Below are 22,391 nucleotides of genomic sequence, written 5' to 3'. Positions count from 1 at the left end.
CTCAGTGCCAAAAAATTTACACACCCTTGACTGAACCTCCACTAGTTCTACTAATAGTGAGAACTAGTTACAATCACAATAACTCAAATTAACTAAATAGATTGCTACAAATTAGAAATCAATCATGTAGAACTGAACTCAAGTGTCTCTAACTTGAATTTACTGAGTTAACTGAGTGACAAGAGCCATGTCACCTCAGTTAGCTACCTCCAAGTATTCCGTTGAAATTGAAATTCGAATTTCTCCTAATTTAATCAAGGAAAAATTAAATTAGGAATTTCTTTATGCATTTTCAACATTGTACTTGGCATAGGAGAGAAAAACTATTCTTTGGAGAAGCAAGAAGTGACTTAATGTTCCACTATTGGAACTAGTGTTCACAATTGTAATTGATGTACTTGGATCTTTCACCTTATAACTGAAGTTCTATGAGCCAACACATTTTCATGCATGTATTGCAAATGTTTTAGGATTATTCTTGGGATGTTTACGGTATATGTTTTGTTCATATGTACTAGAGAAATTAAACTATTTATGTGGCTTCGGTACTTATCTTGTTGAATGTGTGATGTATTCACCTTAATATCATTGTGTGAACTATTTCATTAATTAATCTTTCCATGCTCTCGTGTGCCTCTTCTAGGATAGTACTATTAATTTCCTCTTAGAGACTCACTTTTTGTCTCCCCTCGTGAAGGTTTCCTTTTACATCCTGCAATTGGTGCTTCACAATGTCATCTTACTTTCTTATTCAAGGTTTATGTATATAATTTCTTATGTTATCCGTTGAAACCAAGACGAACCTTTGTGTTATGGTGGTCGAGCTGATACTCTGAATGGGGCTCCTACTCTAAACGATGTGAGGTCTAATTGAGACTTCACATCGGGGAGACACCCTATATGTTGGCGGTATCCAGCATCGTCAACAAGGTGGTACTGGATATGATGTCAAAAAGTATGTGAGAAGTTGCAATAGTTGTCAAAAAATGGGCCCACCTACTAAATATGATGAAATGCTACTACAATCTCAACTTGTTATTGATACTTTTGAAATGTGAGCCTTAGAATTTATGGGGCCAATAAACCCTCCCTCTTATTATAAGGTCCATATCTTGTTCTACATAAATTATGTAACAAAATGGGTGAGGGCCAAGGCACTACCAAAGGCTACCAAGCAAGTTGTAGTATATTTTGTTTATAAGGAAATATGCATCTATTTTGGGGTACTTGTAAATTGTCATTGATGGAGGAACTCAATTCACTTCCTGATTTATTTAGAATCTTACCAAGAAATACTAGATAAGGCATAGGATCACATCACCTTATCATTTGCATGACAATGGGTAGGTATAGAGCACTAACAAGGTGTTAAATTCCTAAAATATATCATGCATATTCACCACCAAGAATTGGTTGTCATACTTCCGGAAGCACTCTTAGCATATTAGACCACATGGAGAAACACCATGGGACATACCCCTTATGAACTTGTTTATGTTAAGAGTGTTGTTATCCCCATTGAATTTGAAATCCAAATATTGATAACTACTTTACAAGTGGGCTTGGATCTCACTAAAGCACAACAATATCTCTTACAACTTAATGCACTTGATGAGCTTAATTAATTTAACCCACATTAGATCTATGTCGTTCAGAAGCAGTTGAAAGGAGGCATGATAGTTTCATAAAAAATAAGACATTCAATCAAGGATTTTGGGCCTTGCTATATGATTCTAGATTCAAGGATTTCAAGGGGAAATTTTGCACACAATGGCTAGGAGCTTATGAGGTAGACACACGTGCTATAATGGCTCATTTAGGATGAGGAGCATCGAGATGGATTGGATTCCCTTAATTTCTTATGGTCATCGGCTGTGATTGTATTGTAAACCATTTTCTAGGGAATCCTTTGTTTGATAGTTGATTTTTCATCCATATTTTGAGGTTTTTGATGTCATGGCTTCGCCATTGAAATTTATAATATAATGATTTGTTATTGCTTTATGAAAAAAAACACTTATTATGGTGAAAACCTATCTCAAGCATTAATAGAACTAGTAACACTGGAAAACCAACATTCAACCATTATTATTAGGCATACAAAAATTCTTCGTATGTTTTGAACATGATTAATTTTACCACTCCTAATTGGTCACATTTCTTCTACCTTTGCACAATAATTACAAACTCATTGTAGCATATTTTAATTATATAACATCCTAAATTTATGCCTTTTGCAAGCACAACACATCTTTTCTACAGTCTCATTGAAAACCAACATTCAACCATTATTATTAGGCATAAAAAAAATTCTTCATATCTTCTCAAGATGATAAATTTTACCACTCCTAATTGGTCACATTTCTTCTACCTTTGCAAAATAATTACAAAGTGATTATAGCATATTTTAACTATGGAACATCCTACATTTATGCCTTTTGCAAGCACTCCACATCTTTGCTATAGTCTCATCTTAGTCATGTTTTAGTTGTTTCCACAATTTCTAAAACAATCATTGATAGTAATCATGATTCCTATTGTTGCTATTGATTGAGACTCCTTTTGTTGTCATTGATCACGAGTCTTGTTCCCACTACTAATCAATATTCATGTCAATCACAACTCCATTTACTATTATTAATTGTGACTCATTTTTCTTCTATTAATCGTGGCTTCGACTGTTGTGACTAATCAGGAGACTTGTTGCTGCTACTTATCACGAGACTAGCCATTAATACTAAACACCATTATTGTTCCATTTTCTAACCATTATTACTTAGTATGTCCCTCTTGCTACTAATTTAGAGTACTACTAATATTTTTATAATATCTTATTTCCATCGATGGTGTTGTCGATTTTTGTCACTTTTATTTTCTACATCCACTACTCCAGAGTGTACTAGCTACCTACCATGTAGCCCATTCATCTACCACAACTTTATAGTAAACACATGCATTTGTTTTGCTTATTTATTAAAAACTTTGGAATGTACAAATATGTTAATTAGAATTCCTTGTTCACCTAGGGACTATCCACTCCTTCAATTTAGGTGCGGGGGGTATGTGTGCATGTCATACCATAATAAACCATTTTTTAAATGTATCCTCACCCAATGGGTAGATGATGACGTGGTACCCCAAACAATTTCTTTTTTTAAGCATGATGGCCACAGATTAGCTACATTCCCCTAATCCATATTTATGCAGGAACGAAATGAAATACATATTTAAACAGAAACACAGAGATACAATGAAAAAAAAACTTCAATTCATTAATAACAGATACTAAGAAATTGTATACATGCAAAATGGAAACAAACTAGCTCGAGCGATGGTAGCTATCTCTTAAAAGAGATGTGGCGGCTATACGTCTTCTGAACTGTGTTATAATGAGGTTCAAAGGTCTTTTTATTATTTATAAATAATGGAAAACCCCAAAAATGAATGAACCTAATCCTAGGAGATGAAGCGCCAAACGTTTGTGGGCCTCGTTGGGGTAAGTTGGTACATCAACTTCCCAAGTTTGTAACTTTGGCATACGATATTCATTTGATGCATACAATACCTTGTTAGAAAAATCTATCCGAGGACTACAAATTTCAATAAAAAACCCTTGCAATTACTTATTAGTTTTCCTGATTTCCAAAAAAACTTTGTTTAGGGCCTCAAAATGACTCCAGAAGTTTAGGACCTGAAAAACTGACAAAAATAGTAAATTGTGCTACAATTAAGGAAAATTAAAGAAATAATGGTAGGGGACCAAGTGGAATAGGTGGGTGGCCACCAATATCCACCTAAATCATCCCCTTAAATATTAAAATATATCCCTTTTGCATGTTATTGTATCTATGCCATTTTCTTTCTATTATGACCTTGACATTCCATTATATTTTTATTATAGCTTTGACACCTTAACAATGTAGCTTGATGAGTTTTAATAGTCAAAACTCCATCCTCTCCAATCATTTAGACTCTATCAATATTTATGCCTAAAGGTGATCTGAGTGCGATCAAACCTCACCATGAGAGGTATTGTTATCTACGGTGAGCCTCAAACTATGGGTATCATAAGGAAGGATTTGGAGTCGTTAAGGATTTTCACAAAAGCATGACGGATGGTGTGTTTTGATAAGTTTTAGGAGTTCAACAAGGATATTATAGTACAAATCTTGTAGACTATTTGGGAGAAAACTACAGAAGTATGAGGGACATTGCTTAAAGTCACCACGAAAAGCATTATGCATGTAATTGGACATTTTTTAATTGGTGAGTACTTGTTTGAATGCAAGGAAATAACTAACATTGTCAACAATGTGTTTCTACTGGGAAATGAGACTTTTAAGGGTTCATAAGATGTGGTTGAATGAGTTTCTCTTCTGTCACCATGGAATCACGTGGCTTTGTGCATTTAGAAGCTCCTAACATGTGAAGACATGTATGTTTTTTTCTTTGACTATCACTTCAAATTGTTGAATCATATTTGCCACCATAAGAATGTAAATATTCCCTATTTCCTTATTCATTCTCTATTACCCATGAGCATAAGGGTTTAGAAGAGTAAAAACTCAAAAAGTAGTGTGAATCACCTTGGGTTGATTAAACTAATGGTAATTAATGCTTAAATATAGAAAAATCAAACATGGAACATGTTTTTTAGCATGAGAAATTATTCTTTAGTTGTCCAAGTAGAACAAACCCGTACTTCAACAAAACATAGTCAAACTTCACACATTGTTGAGACCTCTGCTTCATAGGCTATTGAGAACCCCACTCTGTAGGCTATTAAACTCTCCACATGCAAAAGAACACAATCTATTATGATGAAAGAAAGAAGTCAAACCCTAATTAAACATCTTGAAGAAAGAGAATCACATCTTAAAATCAATATGGTGGATGTTCAAGAAATTGATTAATAGAATATGCAATATGGGCATCATGGATAGTTGGATGTATACTTCCAAAATGAGTTAAAACTTGTTGAGATATATGTCATGGAGACAATTGAACAACCCAGACTGGAAAAGTCAATAAATTAGAGGAAATATCTAATGGATAATATTCATGCTCTATCTAACATTGCAAAAAGTGAAATTTTCTATTGAACATTGTCATAATTTAACAAAAGATTGATAATAAAAAATAGGAGTTTGTGAAACTAGTTGGCTTAGGCTCAAAATCAATTGAGAGATTCTGAAGCTCAAATAAAGTTAGACGCATTGGCTCATGTTGTTCACAATGAGAAAAAATGATCATCGCCAATTTTGATCAGTGATGACCATGGTCAATTACCTTACCAAACAAGTAGAGGACCTCAGCCAATTGAATGAATTAGGAATAAATATGAGGCATCGATGATTGCACGGGATCTTAGGACAAGGGTACATTAACTATAACATGACAAATAATTGCTTTTCCTTTTATCCCACTCAACCACCTTCCAATTTCCTTCATCTTATAGTCGTTATTTTGAAAGAGAAGTTAGTTCCTCTCCAATTGAGGAGAACCAACATTTGGAGAGCCAAATTACATTCATACCATGAACAATTCACTCTTGGATTTTGTGATGTTTTGGAGGAGGACTAGAATCTTATGTTTGAACTTCATCAACACAATCTGCTACTTAAGGGATAGATGATTGGGACTTGAATCCTTATGTTGATGATATATATAATGGGTTCCCAAGTTGACATCCTTTTAGCACCTATACAACACCTTTATTAGTACCTTTTTCCATTTTTATATCACCCTATCACGTATTTTTCCCATATAGATTATTTTTTATCATGGTATAGTTATATTATGATTATGTCACTTTAATGTTCATTCTTTTGTATTTAGGAAGGAATTTTCCTTGTCATACTACCCATTAAGAATTCATGAGAATCACTTCAGGTAGGTTCATATAGATACTCTTGAAGTAATAGTAAAGGACAACTGCTACAACACCCTTTTATATTGTTGCAATACTTTTAGGTTACAAAAACACCCATATATCACTTTAACATCCTCGATACCTCACTGTTACAACACGACTAGGGTGAAGTGCTACAACTCTTGTCATTGCAACACATCCAATACATTGTTGCTGCAACACCTTCTGTACCTCGTTGTTGTAACATGACCTAGTTGTAGGTGTTGCAACTCCTACTACTGCAACAAGACGAAAGTGCAAGTTGTGCTTCAACTCCAACCACTACAATACCATGGAGTTAAGTGTTTTAACGTGAATAGAGTATAGTGCATCTACTTCGTTGAGGCAACATGATAGATTCAACATTGTAAAAATAATGTTGTAATACACCCAAGTTCGATTTTGCAACACCCTAGCAGTTGGCCATTAAGGATAACCACTGGAACTCAAGGATAGTTAGTACAACGAAGCACCAAACAACCTCCAACCAAATATGTTTCATCAACAACTTACCCATCAATAGGTTGACCATTTTATGACCCAACAAAGGAAGCGACAAGAGGTAGTTAGCTGCCCAAAATGGAAAGGTTGATGACAACAAATGATTGTTGTAATAGAGAAGAAAAAACTTGAGAATATGGATATTCTCACGCCTTTCCTTCATTCTGTTAACTAAATTAAGACCACAACACTGTGTATAAAAAGACCCTACTCTACTCGAGCTAGAGAGGTAGATTAGTTGTAATTTTCATTCTAAATTTATTCCAATACAAAGTTTGTGGTTCCATTCCATTTATATTCCTCTCTATGCACGTGGTGTGTTGCTAACTTACACATTCTACTACATTCATAATAGTGCCTCACTTAAGGAGGTAGGCCCCCCTCCTTAGTCAAGTACTGCTTGTAATCATATAGATTAGCTTTTAGTTTTATTCATATTTGTGTTGATTTAGTAATTACTATGTTTCTTTATGCTTCTGCAACTCATAAATCCAATAAGTAATTTACTCTACTTCTGGATATTGTGTTTCACTTACTTTGTTTTTCCATATTTGAAATGTTATAATTAATACACCTTGTTGGATTGGATTTTGTACATCACAATTTGTTAGCATTCCACCATTTCATATGCATATTTGTTGCATGGATTAGGATCATCAAAAACCTTGAGCAAGTCACCACTTCATTACCTGTGTGATTTGTTTATGCCTATGTGGATTGATCTACCTTTGTTGGGGGTTATAGTGTTAAGCTTCCTAAGCCCACTAGGTAGAAGTGAGCAATTTCTTCTCCTACAAAAGTAGATTAGCTATTCTAACTATGTTGGGGGTTACAAGGTTATGCTTCCCAAGCCCGCTAGGTAGAAGTGTGTTATTTCAATTTTGCAAGTGTGACCCTTAAATTCTTTTAAGTGTGGTTTTCTTTTCTTGGTGACTTGTAAAAGAAAATTAATATATTGCTTGATACACTCCCTTATGATACTACAATCCCATTGGAGCTTAACTAAATTATATTAGCATATACAGAGAACGATAGTTCACAAGTTTGATATGAACATCATATTGATTATTAAATCATGCATAGTTTCTCATTGATCTATTAAGTAATTATGATCAGGTAATTGTAGAACTCGTCAATACAAATTCGATCTTCTACTTCTTTTGTGAAAAATAGATTGCATGGGAAATTCTCTCTCTGCTCTTATCTTCATGGAGTGAAGACCTTTGGGTCCATGGAAGTCTAGATCATGCTCAATTGATTCTTGAGAAATTAGATATGCTTAAGGTAAGTTTATCATCATTTGAAAGTAGGGCAACACTAACCATCGAAGAAGCACCACACTCTTTCAAGAGAAGAAGGGTCACATTATCCCTTTAATAGAAGAAGTGTGAACCTTTGACTCTTAGAAAATTGGAATTTGCACTCAATTGTTTTTAGAAGTATGTTGATTATTTGAAGGAAAAAGGAACTCAGTGGACTAGATTAAGGTTTTAGTTTCCCACTTTATGGCATTATGTTGATCCCTCAAAGGAAGAAATGTATTGGGCTTCTACATGGAAAAAAGTTGGGTTATTATGCAGAATAGGAGTAGGCACAACTTACCTTTAACAAGGGCCAAATTTACTGAGATTCCCTTCCATACAATATCTTGGACTTAGATTAAGATGACTGATTAGATTGCATGAGGACATGTGGTTTCTCCAGTCTAGGGGAGAAGTTGGCTCACAAATATGACATCTTTTTTACAAGTCCTTTGTTCCATTTACCTTCCTTTTGTCATTTCCTTATACCATAATAACCCCTTTTTGACGACTAAAGAGTGGTTCGAAATAATGTATATGCTAACTTGTACAACCTTTCATTTTCATTAGTTATTTGATAATTACATGTTTGCATTCCTTTATTTGAAGTATTGTGAAGATGCTACAAATATTTCTCTGGAGAATGTTGCAAAACTCGTCTACTATAGATGCTCCTTCAAAAACTACTATAGAACAAGTTTGTCACATTTTTTACTAAACGATATTTGTTGAGACCAGATGGCATCTAACTCAAATTGCTATTCATAGGGAGGAACAAACACACCTGAAATTTTGAAGGTCGTGCTAGTCTGGCACATAATTGTGCTTTAAATATTTTTATCTTAATTGGCTTGATGGTTAAAACTGATTTGCTAATTGATTCAATGTATCTAGTAAATCTAAATGGCTTGATAATGTCAGATTCTCAAGCATGTTCTCGAAAGTTTCTCATGTTAATATCTAGGGATTATATAAAGTGTTGAGTTTACTCATAAAAAAATCCATCATTGTTATTATTGCCTATTCTATTTTGGTTTAAGTTATTGTATCAATCTAAGTGAATGCTAGATCAACATCATTGCCTTATGAGTTGGTGTGATTTGACCTTTTAGATTTTGGGGATTATATAAAGAGTTGAGTTTTACTCTTAAAAAAATCAATCATTGTTATTATTGCCTATTCTAATTTGGTTTACGTTATTGTATCAATCTAAGTGAATGCCAGAGCAACATCATTGCCTTATGAGTTGGTGTGATTTGACCTTTTAGATTTTGGAATTTTCTTGATACTCTGACTCTAAGAAAAGGGCCAACTCTGCAAGTTAGGTGTTGTTGCTATATTAGTTAGTTTTTGATATAATGATTAAAGTAATTTTCGTGATTGCTTAGGAAGCTAGTTCAATGAATTGATTAATTAATTATGTTGCATAACTATTGTAATTTCATTATTTTAATTTCTACAAGTAAGTTTCTTGGAGAGGTTGCAGTTATAGGATCTTTATTTATTGAACAATGGTTTGTATCTTGAATGCCAAATTTGTTGTGTTAATTCTTCCATATGATTCCTTAATTGAAAACTCAATTGACAAAGTTACTTCCACCTAAAGTTAATCCCATTGTATATTAATTTTTCAATCTGATTTTTTTAATTTCAAAATTATCATCGAAATTATTTACACTTAAACTGAGACCTCTACTTTCTTTTATTCTACAATACATGTTAGACAAAACTTACATAAATTTTACGTGTCACCGAAAAACACACGAATTAATAAAAAATTATTAATAATTAATTACATTGTAAATAATAATTAATTATTCTAACAATAATATTCTTTCTACTAAATTTGAATTCACCTCATAAATATATAGCAAGTTTTATTTCATAAAATAAATAAATATCATAATTATAAAGTGAAACAAAAATGACATCAACTTTAATAATTTAATCTCTTAATAAATAATAAAACCTATGTTATAAAAACATGTTGCAATACCTTATTATATGCTCCAACACATGTCCACATCCCTACACAATGAAATGGAAATTGGACTTCTCAATGAACCTTCAAATGAAACAAGATTTTAAAAAGAAAGATTACATAGATTCACTCAAAGTGTTTCCGTATTTAAATCTTCGTCTATTTATGCAAGCTATCATGAATCTAGTTAATTATTGCATATGTAGGTCAATTTCATAAATACAAGTCAATATCATAATTATGGGTTGGTTGTTATAATTTCATGAATCTAGTTAATTATGGTATATGTAAGATAATTTCACAAATACAAGTCAACAAAATAAGCCTTGTTATCATAATGTTGCCTACTCAAAACATGGCATCGTTTATTAAATGAAACCGAAGAGTAGTGGCGCCGCGTGGAGATGCGGGGTATCGAACCCCGTACCTCTCGCATGCAAAGCGAGCGCTCTACCGTTTGAGCTACATCCCCTTATAAGTATTTGAATGTTTTATGGTATTTACTGTTCCATCCCAAGATCAACGAGCTAAATTATCAACTGCATGTCAGCATTTTTACCCCGAGGGGATTATCTAAGGGGAGGTTCCTCGCCCAGCTTTCATCTGTCGAATGCCTACCTAAACATGCCACATGTCAATGTACTATCGGCTGCCTGCCAGATCTGGAATACAGCGGCGGGAGCGAACGGCCTGCATTTCGACGGGTTCGCTGCCCTGCACCGCTCTGTGGGAGTGCAGCTGCTCGACTACGGTCATATGGAATACGAAAGTCCTCAAGGCTTTTGGGAACGAGAGGGCTTTGTTCGGCGCTGCGGAACACAGTGACCGGTGTGGTGTCGGCGTTTGTAGTGTCAATGTTGCTTTTCTCCATAGTGCATGGCAATACTTTTATGTAATAGTAGTTTAAACGTTTTTGTTTTTTTTTTTTAAATTAAATTTTGGTTTTTTAAAATTAAATTTCGGTTATTTCCATTCAAAAATTATTTTTTGGTTATAAGAAGAGTTTCGGCATAAATCACATAGAGAAAGATCTTTGTCCACCGTTTCGAACCAGCAAGTGTGGCTCATCGTCAGGGCAAGTTTTGACGTTAAATTTTGGTTTAAAAAATTATTTTTTTGATGTTAAATTTTGGTTATTTTTGTTTAAATATATATAAGAATATGTTGAATAATAAATTTGAATTATGGAATTTGTATAATCACAATATTTTTAAAATTCTACAAAATGTTAAATAATTTATGTATTTAAAAAAATAATTTTAACTATGAAAAAAAAAAACCTTACCATATATTATATTTTTAAATTTCAAACAAAAACTTATAACAATTAAATTGTATTTTTTACATTATTAGAAAAGCCTTCAAAAACCCATCTAAATACAATCTTCTTCTCTTATTTACAGGATGATTTGATCATCTCATCACATCATTCCTCAAATTCTTTTGTTTCACTAAATTACTTTGCTTAGGAATATTTCAGCCAGTGGAGTTATTTTTTTATCCTAAATGGATTATCACAAGATTCATCCAGAGCAAATCTTGATGAAAGTAAATGAAATTTGTTCAAATAGAATTGGTATCCTTATAATTGCAACTGAGATTTGTCTTTATAGAAAAGCTTAAGTTTTACATAAATGTATGTTCTTGATTATAAGAAGAAATATTACTTTTAATAGAGAATCCACCCCACACTATACATGGGTGGATCCATATTTAGCATTTTTCAGCAAAAGATATTAGTTCATTTGAAATTAGTGCCAAATCACATATATTGGTTCTCTTTGTCTATGTAAAATTCTTAGCTCATTTGAAATTCGTGCCAAAGCATATATATTGGTTCTCCTTGTTTATGTAAAGGAGGCTTGAGGTTAATTTACATGTTCATGTTTTTGTTTACTTATGTATGATCATACACCAATGGTTTTATATGTATTAATGAAATATAAAAATAACTTTTTTAGAAAAAAGAAATGGATTAAATAAAGTTATCATTGTTTAGATAATTTTCGGCAAAATCACATAACCAATATTAATTAACTATTTTAGGGATTTGACCAGGATCTTTAGGTCAAAATTAGCCGTTAGCATTCTAGCTGTTGGAGTCTCTGCACACCCTATTTAATCAAGCTAAGCCGGATTGGTTCTTCAACTTGTCCTGACGATGAACCACACTGGTTGGTTCGAAACGCGTCGACAAAAAAATTGGTTATGTGATTTTGCCGAAGATTATCTAAATAAAGTTATCATTGTCAATAATATATAATTCATAGTCTATTTCTCACTTTGTGTCTATTAGATGTTTTTGTTCACAATTGCTTTTAACACTAATAAGTTACATTCAATTTTTGTGTATTAGTGAATGGATATTCTATGAAGAAAAACATGTCACCTTTTTTTTCACATGAAAAAACGAAAAAACTTTTATTGAAAAAATATGTTACATGGATCTTGGTCCATAGAACAACACTTCCACAAGAATAAAGTACATCCCAGGTGGGAAACAACCAACTGTCCAGAAAAAACAACCTCCATATGAGGCATTAGAGAAAAAGAAAAAGAAAATGATCCAAATCTATGCGAAGCAAAATAAAAGACCTGAAACTAAAAAGATATGTTAAATTCAGCCCAAAAAGGAGAAATAACCAAACTCCTCGGGCGCACCCTAAGTCCAAAGGTTGTAGTGGAAGAAATAGGAAGGCACAAAAACACCATGCTTACCCAACGCATCAACCACTGAATTTTGCCCCTGATATATGTAGGAGAAGGAGATGTGGTTGAAAGAGAGTTGAATCCCCAAGATATGTCGAAGTTGATGGTACATTGAAGGGACGTCTAGAGAAGAAGTACTCTGTGTTCAATTAATGGCCACCTTGGAGTCCCCAACAATAGTGATCTCATCAATGATGAGCCATCTTGCATTCTGCAACACACCCTACACACCCTAGAGAGGTAAGACCTCTGCCTTGCAGCTAGTGCTAAAGCTACTCGACAAGCAGAACCAATAAGTTGTAAGATGGTCCACCATAATACCACAAACACAATTGCCCTGAATGCAAGCACCATCAAAGAAGTTGTCTGGGTGGGAATAGTCAAGCTAAGTGAAAGAGGCCACTCGGTGACGATCACAGGGCACCCATGGACCCACCTCTAGGAAGTAATTTAGAATGCCCATGCTGGTAGGAAGGAAAACATGTCACATATGAATGCTATAGTTCATTTATGTCACTACAAGTTTATTCTTAATTCTTTTTTTTAGGTAACCATGTTGTTTATGTTGAAGAAATTTATCGTAGTGGTATGGCTTGAATGATTAGGTACTTGGAATTTTGGAACTATACACTGAATACATTGGCAGAGTTATGTCACATTTTCCTCATGTGTATTTATCTTTATGTTGCATAAAGATAGTATATCTTCATTTTTCTCATGTTGCACTATTCTATGAGGTAATTTCTTCTTTTAGTTATATTAAGTGTTTGTTGTTTTCTCCTACACATGTTGTCACTAAGCATGGACGAAGCTCGATTTAATAATTCCATGTGGGGCTCACTTCTAGTCTATGCTACAAGTATCCCTACTTTAGTTTATATTGTCAACTCTCCTTCAATAGTTGTAGTAACTTCCAATGATGTAATTGATATGTAAATGACTATCATTTGGTATTTTAAAAATAAAATATATCAAGTTTTGAAATTAAATATTAGTGATGAAACACATTTTTATTGACGTAAAGGGGTATGTGTATCACATTGATTCTTTCCACACACAGTGGACAAAGATTGGTAAGGAAAACAAGGTTGGGCTTAAGGGATACATGGAATTTGTTATCTAGGTTCAAATTATGTTTCTATTGACAAATTTCTCAAGCAAGCACATTGTGTTTTTGCTATCGGTTTGAATTTTGTTTGACATTTAGAGCCTTTTAAGTTTTAATAGTTGAGAAATGCAGTCATCTGATATACCAACTTTCTAAGAGTTGGTTGTTTTTTGTTTCAATATTCTAAGATACATTCCACATTTTATTTCAAATTGAGAAGATTATGCTCTTTCCTATGCAATTTAATTATACTCGTGGTGATTTATTATGGTGTTTTAGCGATTTATTTTGATATTATGTAGCTTTTTCATATTTTTGTCTTATACAAATCTTCATCTCATTTTACCTCACAGCCATATTACTTAATGGGAGAACTCTTTGTTTCAACCACAAAGTCAAATAACTTAATTAGAAAACTCGAAATGGCTCGAGATGATCATTCTTACCAATTAGTTTAGTGACAATATTTGAACACTTAACACTTAGTTATTGATATCTCTTTTTGCACTACATCTTAATTTAGGTTCAAGTGGCACAACAAATTTTGCTTTGCCTCTATGTGCTTAAGAGGAGGTAGAACAACCTCATTCCAATCAATGCATTATATTGGCAAAGATTGAGATGGCATTTGATTTTTGCACTCACAAAAATTGTGAGTATGTAATAAATTTATCTCTATGTTTATTTCCCAAGGAAAATAAATTATTTACTAAGAAAAAAAAAATTCTTCGTCCACAATTCAATGATGATCCATGATTAAATTGGTTGAATAACTTTTTTTAACAAGGTTAGTAGTACAAAACCATTGAAAACTACAAGCAGACTTTGCTTGCTATCTATTAGAAAAACATGTATTACAAGTCAGAATAGTTTTATTTTCCTACTCTTTTTTCTCCACTAATAAGCTACATGATAAAATTAAGCACTTCTTGCAATTATAGAGGATCATATTTCTCTGTAACATCAATTTGAACCAAATATTTTATTCCATGTGAGTTATAGAAAGACCACTATAATGTCATATTTTATGTCACTCACATGTTTTTTTTATGGGAAGCAATAAAACACTTTCTTTCAATCATTCCATAATTGAAAATACATGAAAGCCTCCTCTAATGCTTTTACATATGTTTGCAAGCAAAATCATCATACCATTTCCACTTTACATTTTTCAATAATATGAGACAAAAACATGTGCTTTTGGTTTTTTAAACTCAACCAACCCTTAGACCAAAAATATTTTCAAAGGGAAACCATCTAAAATAAATACTATTAGAACATATACAAACACAAGCTAATGTGTGAAAGTGACTAGATTTAGGTCTTCTTATGTAAATTACATCAAGTAGAACTCCTCCGGGATATATCTCATTAAATGCTAAAGCTCTAGTAAATTATAAATTTCCCAAGGAATCCTTGCTTAAGTAAAATATAAAATCATTTGGTTAATCACATTTCTAGGTAAGTTAACATCACTATGTAATGAGTTAGTCACTTCTAACGGCTTGTGTTTGAAGCAAGTTCAACTTCCATGGTCGCTTATGATATGTTAATATCTATGTTGCATGGGTTCCCGAACCCGGGGGTGGGGTTCTCGAACCCGTCCTGGGTTCTCGTCCCCAAGTATCGGATTCGGGTTCGGGTGCTTCTGAGAAGAACCCATAAGAACCATGTTCTTCTATGAAGAACCGAGTTCTTCATTAAAAAAATTTGGGTTCTTTTGTCTTGACGGGTACAGAGAACCTTGATGATGGGTACTTGGAATGCCAAAATCAGGTTCTTTTGGGTTCTTTGGGGTTCTTTTAGATTTTATTTTTTAATTAATTTAATGGGCTTCCCCTAATATTCTAGGTAGCTAGTTCTTCATCTTGCGATAGGAATTGGAGTACTTATGCCTTTATCCATTTAGTAAAGAGAAATATGTTGGGCTCAAAGAAGGCAGAGAACTTAGTGTACGTTCATAGCACACTTTGTCTCATATCTCGAAAAGACCCTGGATACGATGGTCCTTTCAAGGGATGGGACCAATACACAAACGATGCTATGTGTGTGGACGAGGAGATACAACCAGCTGGCCTTATTAAGCTACCTTCAATTGCTATGGATGAGCAAGAGCCTCAGGATGAGAGTGATCCCTACTTGGAGAGCATGCTAACTGAAGATCTGAGTGATGTTGATGACATCGCTTGAGGAAGCCATTGTTCACTATTAGGTATTTTTGTTTTAGTATTTTAAAATTTCCCAGTTCTTGTTTGGAGATGCCTTAAGACAAATTTTGAATGTAGTATGACAATGGACATATATCATGATTCTTATTAATATGTAAACTCCAATTTGCACTTGATATCAAACTATAAATTTTGAAATTTCATTGTGAATGTTGAATGTTCAATGATGTGCATGTTTAAATATTTAAAGTTTAAATCATAAATATTTTAATTTTCTTGTTTAAAGTTGAAAAATATACAAATTCATATATATTATAATTTATAAAAAATATATATAAATTATAATATACCCCTGATGAACCCATACACCTTGTTTCGAAAAATGGCGTACCCGTCCCCGTCCTCGTCCTCGAACCCACATTTCCTGGCAACATAGGTTAATATTAATGAGAAACATACAATGCTCATAGAAGAAGCTTCCATGACAATACCAACAATCAGTGGAGGAAGACAATGCCAAATTAATGAAAAAATAATTCAATTGCTACAGGGATACCCATTACATTATAATCCAAAGTCCATGAGTAATAAAGCTTGATTAATGTGAGTGTGCTCCTTAAAAAGGTTCAACATAAATAATGACATTTTCCATGCTACTTCTCATTAGTTCTATGTCAACAACTTCATTAGTACATTTGTACTAGCAACAATTACCATGTCCACATCCACAACCATAAGTGTTAGAGAATCATTGATGGCGTTACCTACCATCACAACTATCGTCTCAAATTTATTTTGAACCAAAAGAATGAGGAAATAAGTTCTCTTTATACAAAGCTTGATATTATTGTAAAACGAAATGTTTAGAGCTCAATAAAAATTCCTAACTTTTTTCAATAGTCTTACTAAAAATATACATGACCACGAAAAAGTATAAGAAGAAACAAATGATTGGTTGAGGCTTAGGGGTAAAATGACAATGGAATGAAAGTACCTCTAGCTCTTTCATTTTATCCACTTTTTCCTAAGGGAGCATTTCTTCCATAATAATGCAAATCCACCCTCCTTGGAAACAACATTTGTAGTATGCTAGTTGTCTCTCATGACCATAATATTTTTAACTTTAATCAATTTCAAAATGGAAATCTCTGACCAACTTAACTGAGTTTGACATGTAAATATCCCTACTAACTCTCCATTAGTAGACATAAAAAATCAAATTAGCATTAATTAACAATAATTGTTAGCAAAAGGGTGTCCTCATTCAAAGATCTCTTATTTTTTCTTAGCTCCCCCTTTCTCAGTGTATTTTTACTACTTAAACATCTCAATCATTCACCTCCTCTTGAGTCTCCCTTCTTCATTTTTTTGTTTCTCCTTTGCCTCCTTTTTGTGGCTTTTGAAAATTCTTCATTTTTCTTTTCATCATTCTCTATTATCAAACCAATTCTTCATAATAAAAAAAAGAGCTTTCCATTGGCCAAGCTTGAGGGAGGGGATTGCCTTCTCTGGATTAATTTGTTATGAAATAGATTGATGAGACAAATTCAAGAATCAAAGATGAATACTAATGAAGTTGAAATATATGAAGCCAAGAAAAAGAGTGAAAATTGTTGTAAATCTAACCACATGAAATAGCTTCTATTTTTATAAAAATAGCTTCCCCTCTACTTCTTAGCTGGTCAAATTGTAAGTCCTTTTCGGGGAAAGAGGAAGGAGATTTCTTTTCCCTTCTCTTCTCTTCTCTTCTATGGACTAATGTTCCTTCCCTTCTCTTCTTTAGATTAATTTGTTATGAAATAAATCCACAGGGCACATCACAAATGAATACCAGTAAAGTTGGAATTTACTGTTGGAATATATGAAGGGAAGAGAAAGAAAATGAATATTGATATAAATCAACACTAATTTAATAACTTGAGACACTTTCAACATTTATAAAAAATCTCTTCTACTCACCTTCCAGCGTGTGAAAATGCAAGTCCTTTCCAAAGTGGCAAAAAGAAGTGGAATGCCATGACAAAAGATGAATACTTGTTAAATTAGAATATATGGAGGGAAGAGAATGACAGTTAACATTGGTATAAATCAACAGTAATTTAACAGTTTGAAATACCTTCTACATTTATAAAAAATCTCCTCCACTCAATTTCCAGCCAGCTTGTGAAATTAAGCCCTTTTCAATCCGGCAAAAACAGGTGGTTTGTGACGAAGAAAGAAAACAAATCTCTTCAACTCAATTTCCAGTCAGCTTGTGAAATTGAATGCTCTTTTCAAGCGGGCAAAAACATGAGTACATGGATCAATGGTTGGGCCAGTCGGCTGCCACGCACCCCACTAGCGATTGAATCCCGATTTGTAATGCTGCGCAGCAGCATATATAAGTTTCAATGTGGTTGTAATGTAAATGTAACAAAATGTGATGAATGTCAGATTCTCTGACACGTATATATGTACAAAAAGAGGACCCATATATGCTCTTCTGGGAACTAGCCCCTCCCAATTTTATTTTTTTTTAAAACCAAGAAAAAAACAATTCCTGGTTAGGTGCCAATCAGATTCTCGACATTAAACCCACGCAACCTTCTTACCTCGAGTCAGAAAGTTGTTGGAGCCCTGCAAACTGAAATTGCAGATTAGTTGAATCGAACACGCAACCTTCTTACCTCGAGTCAGAAAGTTGTTGGAGCCCTGCAAACTGAAATTGCAGATTAGTTGAAGCTTCAATTTATTCTCGGAATGGGCGCAAACTGAAATTGCAAAATATGCTTGCCTGTGTTATCATAATGTTGTCACTCTTAACATTCTTAGATTAGTTGAAGCTTCAATTTATTCTCGGAATGGGCGCAAACTGAAATTGCAAAATATGCTTGCCTGTGTTATCATAATGTTATCACTCTTTTTCTCTGAAAAAGAAAAAAAAATGTTGTCACTCTTAACATTCTTAGATTAGTTGAAGCTTCACATTCTTAACATGCCATTCTCTGTTAAACGCACCATAACACAATCCAAATCTCAACATAATTGGAGATGCGGGGTATCGAACCCCGTACCTCTCGCATGCAAAGCGAGCGCTCTACTGTTTGAGCTACATCCCCATGACAAAACTCGAAACATCTTTCTCTTACTCTATTCGTACAGGTTTTTTGAATGAAATTTTCACAGCCAACTTTGATCTGGTGAGCTCTTACAGGAAACATGCCACATGTCAATATAGTCCGCTGCTGTCTGATCTGGAATCCATTCTTGATGACTTCGTTTGGGTGGGAGCCAACAGCCTGGATTTCGACGGGTTCGCTGCCCTGCACCACTCTGTGGGACTACAACTGCTCGGCTAGGGCACCCTGATTTTCTTTTTCGTCAATGGAGGTGGGGGCACTGTCAAGAATCAGAATGCTTTCACAGGCGAGATGCCTTCGGGGTAACCCCAAGAACATGTAGATGGATAACCCCAAGATCGAGGTCATATGGAATACGGAGGTCCTCAAGGCTTTTGGGAACGAAAGGGGTTTGCTTGGCGGGCTCAATCTGCCAAACACGGTTACGACTTACCGGTGAGGCGGCGCAGTTGGAAGTGTCAAGGTTGTTTTTTTTTTTTTTTTGTGGATGAAGTGGGCATTCTTTTTTCTATTACTCTCTGAACTTTTTTTGGTTTTAATTTTCTAATTTTACTTTTTGAGAAATTAGATTAAAATTGGTTAGAATCGAGTTATGTAATTGAGTTGAAAGGTTTATTTTACGATCCAATATGATGTGTAATTTTATTTGTCAGTTATTAAAGTTGAAATTTTATTCCGAGTGGCCAAAATAAAAAAATTTAAAAATCTAAAAATTAAATAACAATACAAAATATTAAATAATGTATGTTCATAAAAAAAATACTAAAGAAATTGGATCATGTTAGATCTTTTATATAATTGATCCGAGCTCAATGTGATGTGTAAGTCCCTCTGTCAGTGATCAAAGTTGAAATTTTGCTCTAAATCAAAATAAAAAAATAAAAATTAAAAATCTAAAAAAAAAAAAAAAAATTATACAAAACATTTAAATAATATCCGCTCATAAAACAAATTGCACGTGAGGAAATTGGATCCCTCTAGGTTCATGTTAGATCCTTATTTAAAATGGATCTATGCTGTGTATTTATGGTTTTACAAAGTGTTTGAATATATTTATATATTTAAAAAAATAATTTAAATAAGAAAAATTTAATATTTGCTTTTGAATAAAGTGAAATGGAATTCAAAACATCTATTTTTTATGATGATCTATGAAATTACAACTTTATGCGAAGTTATAAATTAATTGATAGATAAATGGGACGAGGTTGCCAACCTATAACAATTGACACCCGAGGACAATTCGGTGGTTTAGGAATTATTGAAACTTTCAAGAAGTCTTAGTTCTCAACATGTTTTCCTCCTTAAGAATCTTAACCATCTAATTTCAGCTCATTGGGTTTACATAAGTCTACTTCCTTTCAAATGTCTAAGGTCTTACATAAATTTCATTTCCTCAATTCTATCAAGGAGATCAATCTTCTAATCTCTCAAGGGCCCTGTATTCTAGAAGATTTCAACTTGATCAAATCCATTAAGGAAAAGAAGGGTGGCATTAGAAATTAGTGGCGGAATCTACTCTATTGCAAGACTTCATGGCTTCTTCCAACACCATTAATGCCATCCACACGTAAAACAATCACAAAGGAGGCTTATAACAAATAACCTCTAGACTTAACAAATACCTCACCTCAATGAATATAATGGCCAATGATATATTATGGAAGCTTTTATACTCACAAGTCATGGATCAGATCACTAATTAATCAAGCTAGACATAGACATCAAAGATCGACCAAAAACCCAGTGATTTTACTTGGAAATATTTTGGATTCAACACCCGACATTTCAAAACAATGTTAAGAAATGATGGGATGAAATGAAAGATATAAAGGGAAAAACCATTTATCAATTGCAACAAAAATTAAAACACCTCAAAAATTAGCTTAAATCAAATAGGACTTAAAAGTCAAAATGGAAAGTATTTAGGAAGAAGCCATCCACCAAGGCAAATTAGATGAATTAATTAATTGAGGAGGCCAAAATTCTTACCCAACTTGAGGAACGAAGAAAACAAAAAGCAATCCTATAGTAGCAAAAGCCATGAATCCATTGGTTAAAGGAAAGGGATAGAAATACAACCTTTTTTTCACAATTGTATGTTACAACACCACCACCACCACAATCACATCTTGTCCTTAAAGAATCGGGAAGGCAGTAAGGTGTAGGACCATGAGGATATGGCACATGAGATGGTCTGGTTTTACATAAATATCTTGTTAGACCCCAAGCCTCAATGAGATGTAGGCATGCATAGAATTGTGCAACATATCTTGTCACTAGTCACCAGCAAACAAAATGAAGCCATTATTCAAGAATAACTAAGAAGAAGTTGAATCAATGGTTAAATCCATACCCAAAAACAAATCCCTAGCTTTGAACGACTTTACTTCTAATTTTTTCCAAGCCTAATGGATGATGATCAACAATGATTTATGGGAAGTAGTGGTGGAATCTCAAAGGCCTCAAACCATACTAAGAGCTCTTGATGGCACCTTATTCACCCTTGTCCTTAAGAAAGACAAAGTGGAGGACCCTAGCAGCGTCTCTTGATTAATTTTTTATGAAGTACATCCATTAGAAAAATTCAAAAATCAAATATGAATACTAGTGAAGTTGGAATATATGAATGGAAGAGAAAGAGAGTGAACATTGGTGTAAATCAACACTAATTTAATAGCTTGAAATACCTTCTACATTTATAAAAATCTCTTCCACTCTACTTCCTAGCTTGTCAAATTGTAAGTCCTTTTTGGGCAAGAACAGGTGGAATGCCATGAGAAAGAATGTGCAAATGTTTCAACAAAATCAAACAAAGCAAAAGAATGCCATGGGTGTCCTTGCTTAAGTAACAATGCAAAATCATTTGGTTATTACATTTGTAGCTAATGTAACATTGCTTGTGATTGAAACAACTCCAACTTCCATGGTCGTTTATGATATGTTAATAACAATGAGCAACATACAATACTCATGATCTGAATGCGTAAACTAGAAGATTTTTAACAATTTGTAAGTTAAGTTTATATGTGTTTTGGGTAGAGGATCAATTTACTAAACACATAAACAAGTAAATTTTAACCACAATTTACAGCCAAACAGAGAAAAAATAAGCATATCTGAAACATACAACACAAAGCATGATAAAGGAGTTCACCCCTCTCTTGGACTACATCTCCTGGTCCAACTTCCAATGCAAGGCCTCTTTCATTAAAATGCTCAAAAGTGTGTTTACATGCATTTACAAAGCTCAAACAACAAAGCTGATATCTCCTGGTCCAACTTCCAATGCAAGGCCTCTTTCATTAAAATGCTCAAAAGTGTGTTTACATGCATTTACAAAGCTCAAACAACAAAGCTGATATCTCCATTGGATCCAACACTATCAAAAACCTCCATTATGGTTCTTTCTGCACCTCATTTGGCCAAAAATTGAGTAAATTATGATTGTTTCAAGTTTTTATTCCATTCTACATCTAATCATCCACCAATTCAGCCTAAACATGGCTTGAGCACCCCAAACCTAGAACTGATGCGCAATTCTTGCCTACACTCCTGCCTGATGGGCGAAATTGTAGGATCGTTAGTTCACC

General features: G+C 33.7%; 2 non-coding genes across 2 annotated transcripts; both read right to left on the bottom strand.

The window, feature by feature from the left end:
- Window positions 1–10,093: 10,093 nt before the first annotated feature.
- On the bottom strand, window positions 10,094–10,166 carry TRNAA-UGC (transfer RNA alanine (anticodon UGC)). The gene has a single exon. It is a non-coding gene; the product is annotated as a tRNA-Ala (tRNA).
- An 8,538-nt stretch (window positions 10,167–18,704) lies between these two features.
- TRNAA-UGC (transfer RNA alanine (anticodon UGC)) lies at window positions 18,705–18,777 on the bottom strand. Its single transcript has one exon. It is a non-coding gene; the product is annotated as a tRNA-Ala (tRNA).
- Window positions 18,778–22,391: the final 3,614 nt, after the last annotated feature.

This window comes from Pinus tabuliformis, chromosome 5_1 (assembly GCF_031772625.1).
Source record: "Pinus tabuliformis cultivar Carrire ecotype Pingquan chromosome 5_1, CPIR1, whole genome shotgun sequence".
NCBI classification, from domain to species: domain Eukaryota; kingdom Viridiplantae; phylum Streptophyta; class Pinopsida; order Pinales; family Pinaceae; genus Pinus; species Pinus tabuliformis.
The sequence above is the reverse complement of the archived record's forward strand: the minus strand, read 5'-3'. Positions and strand labels throughout refer to the sequence as shown.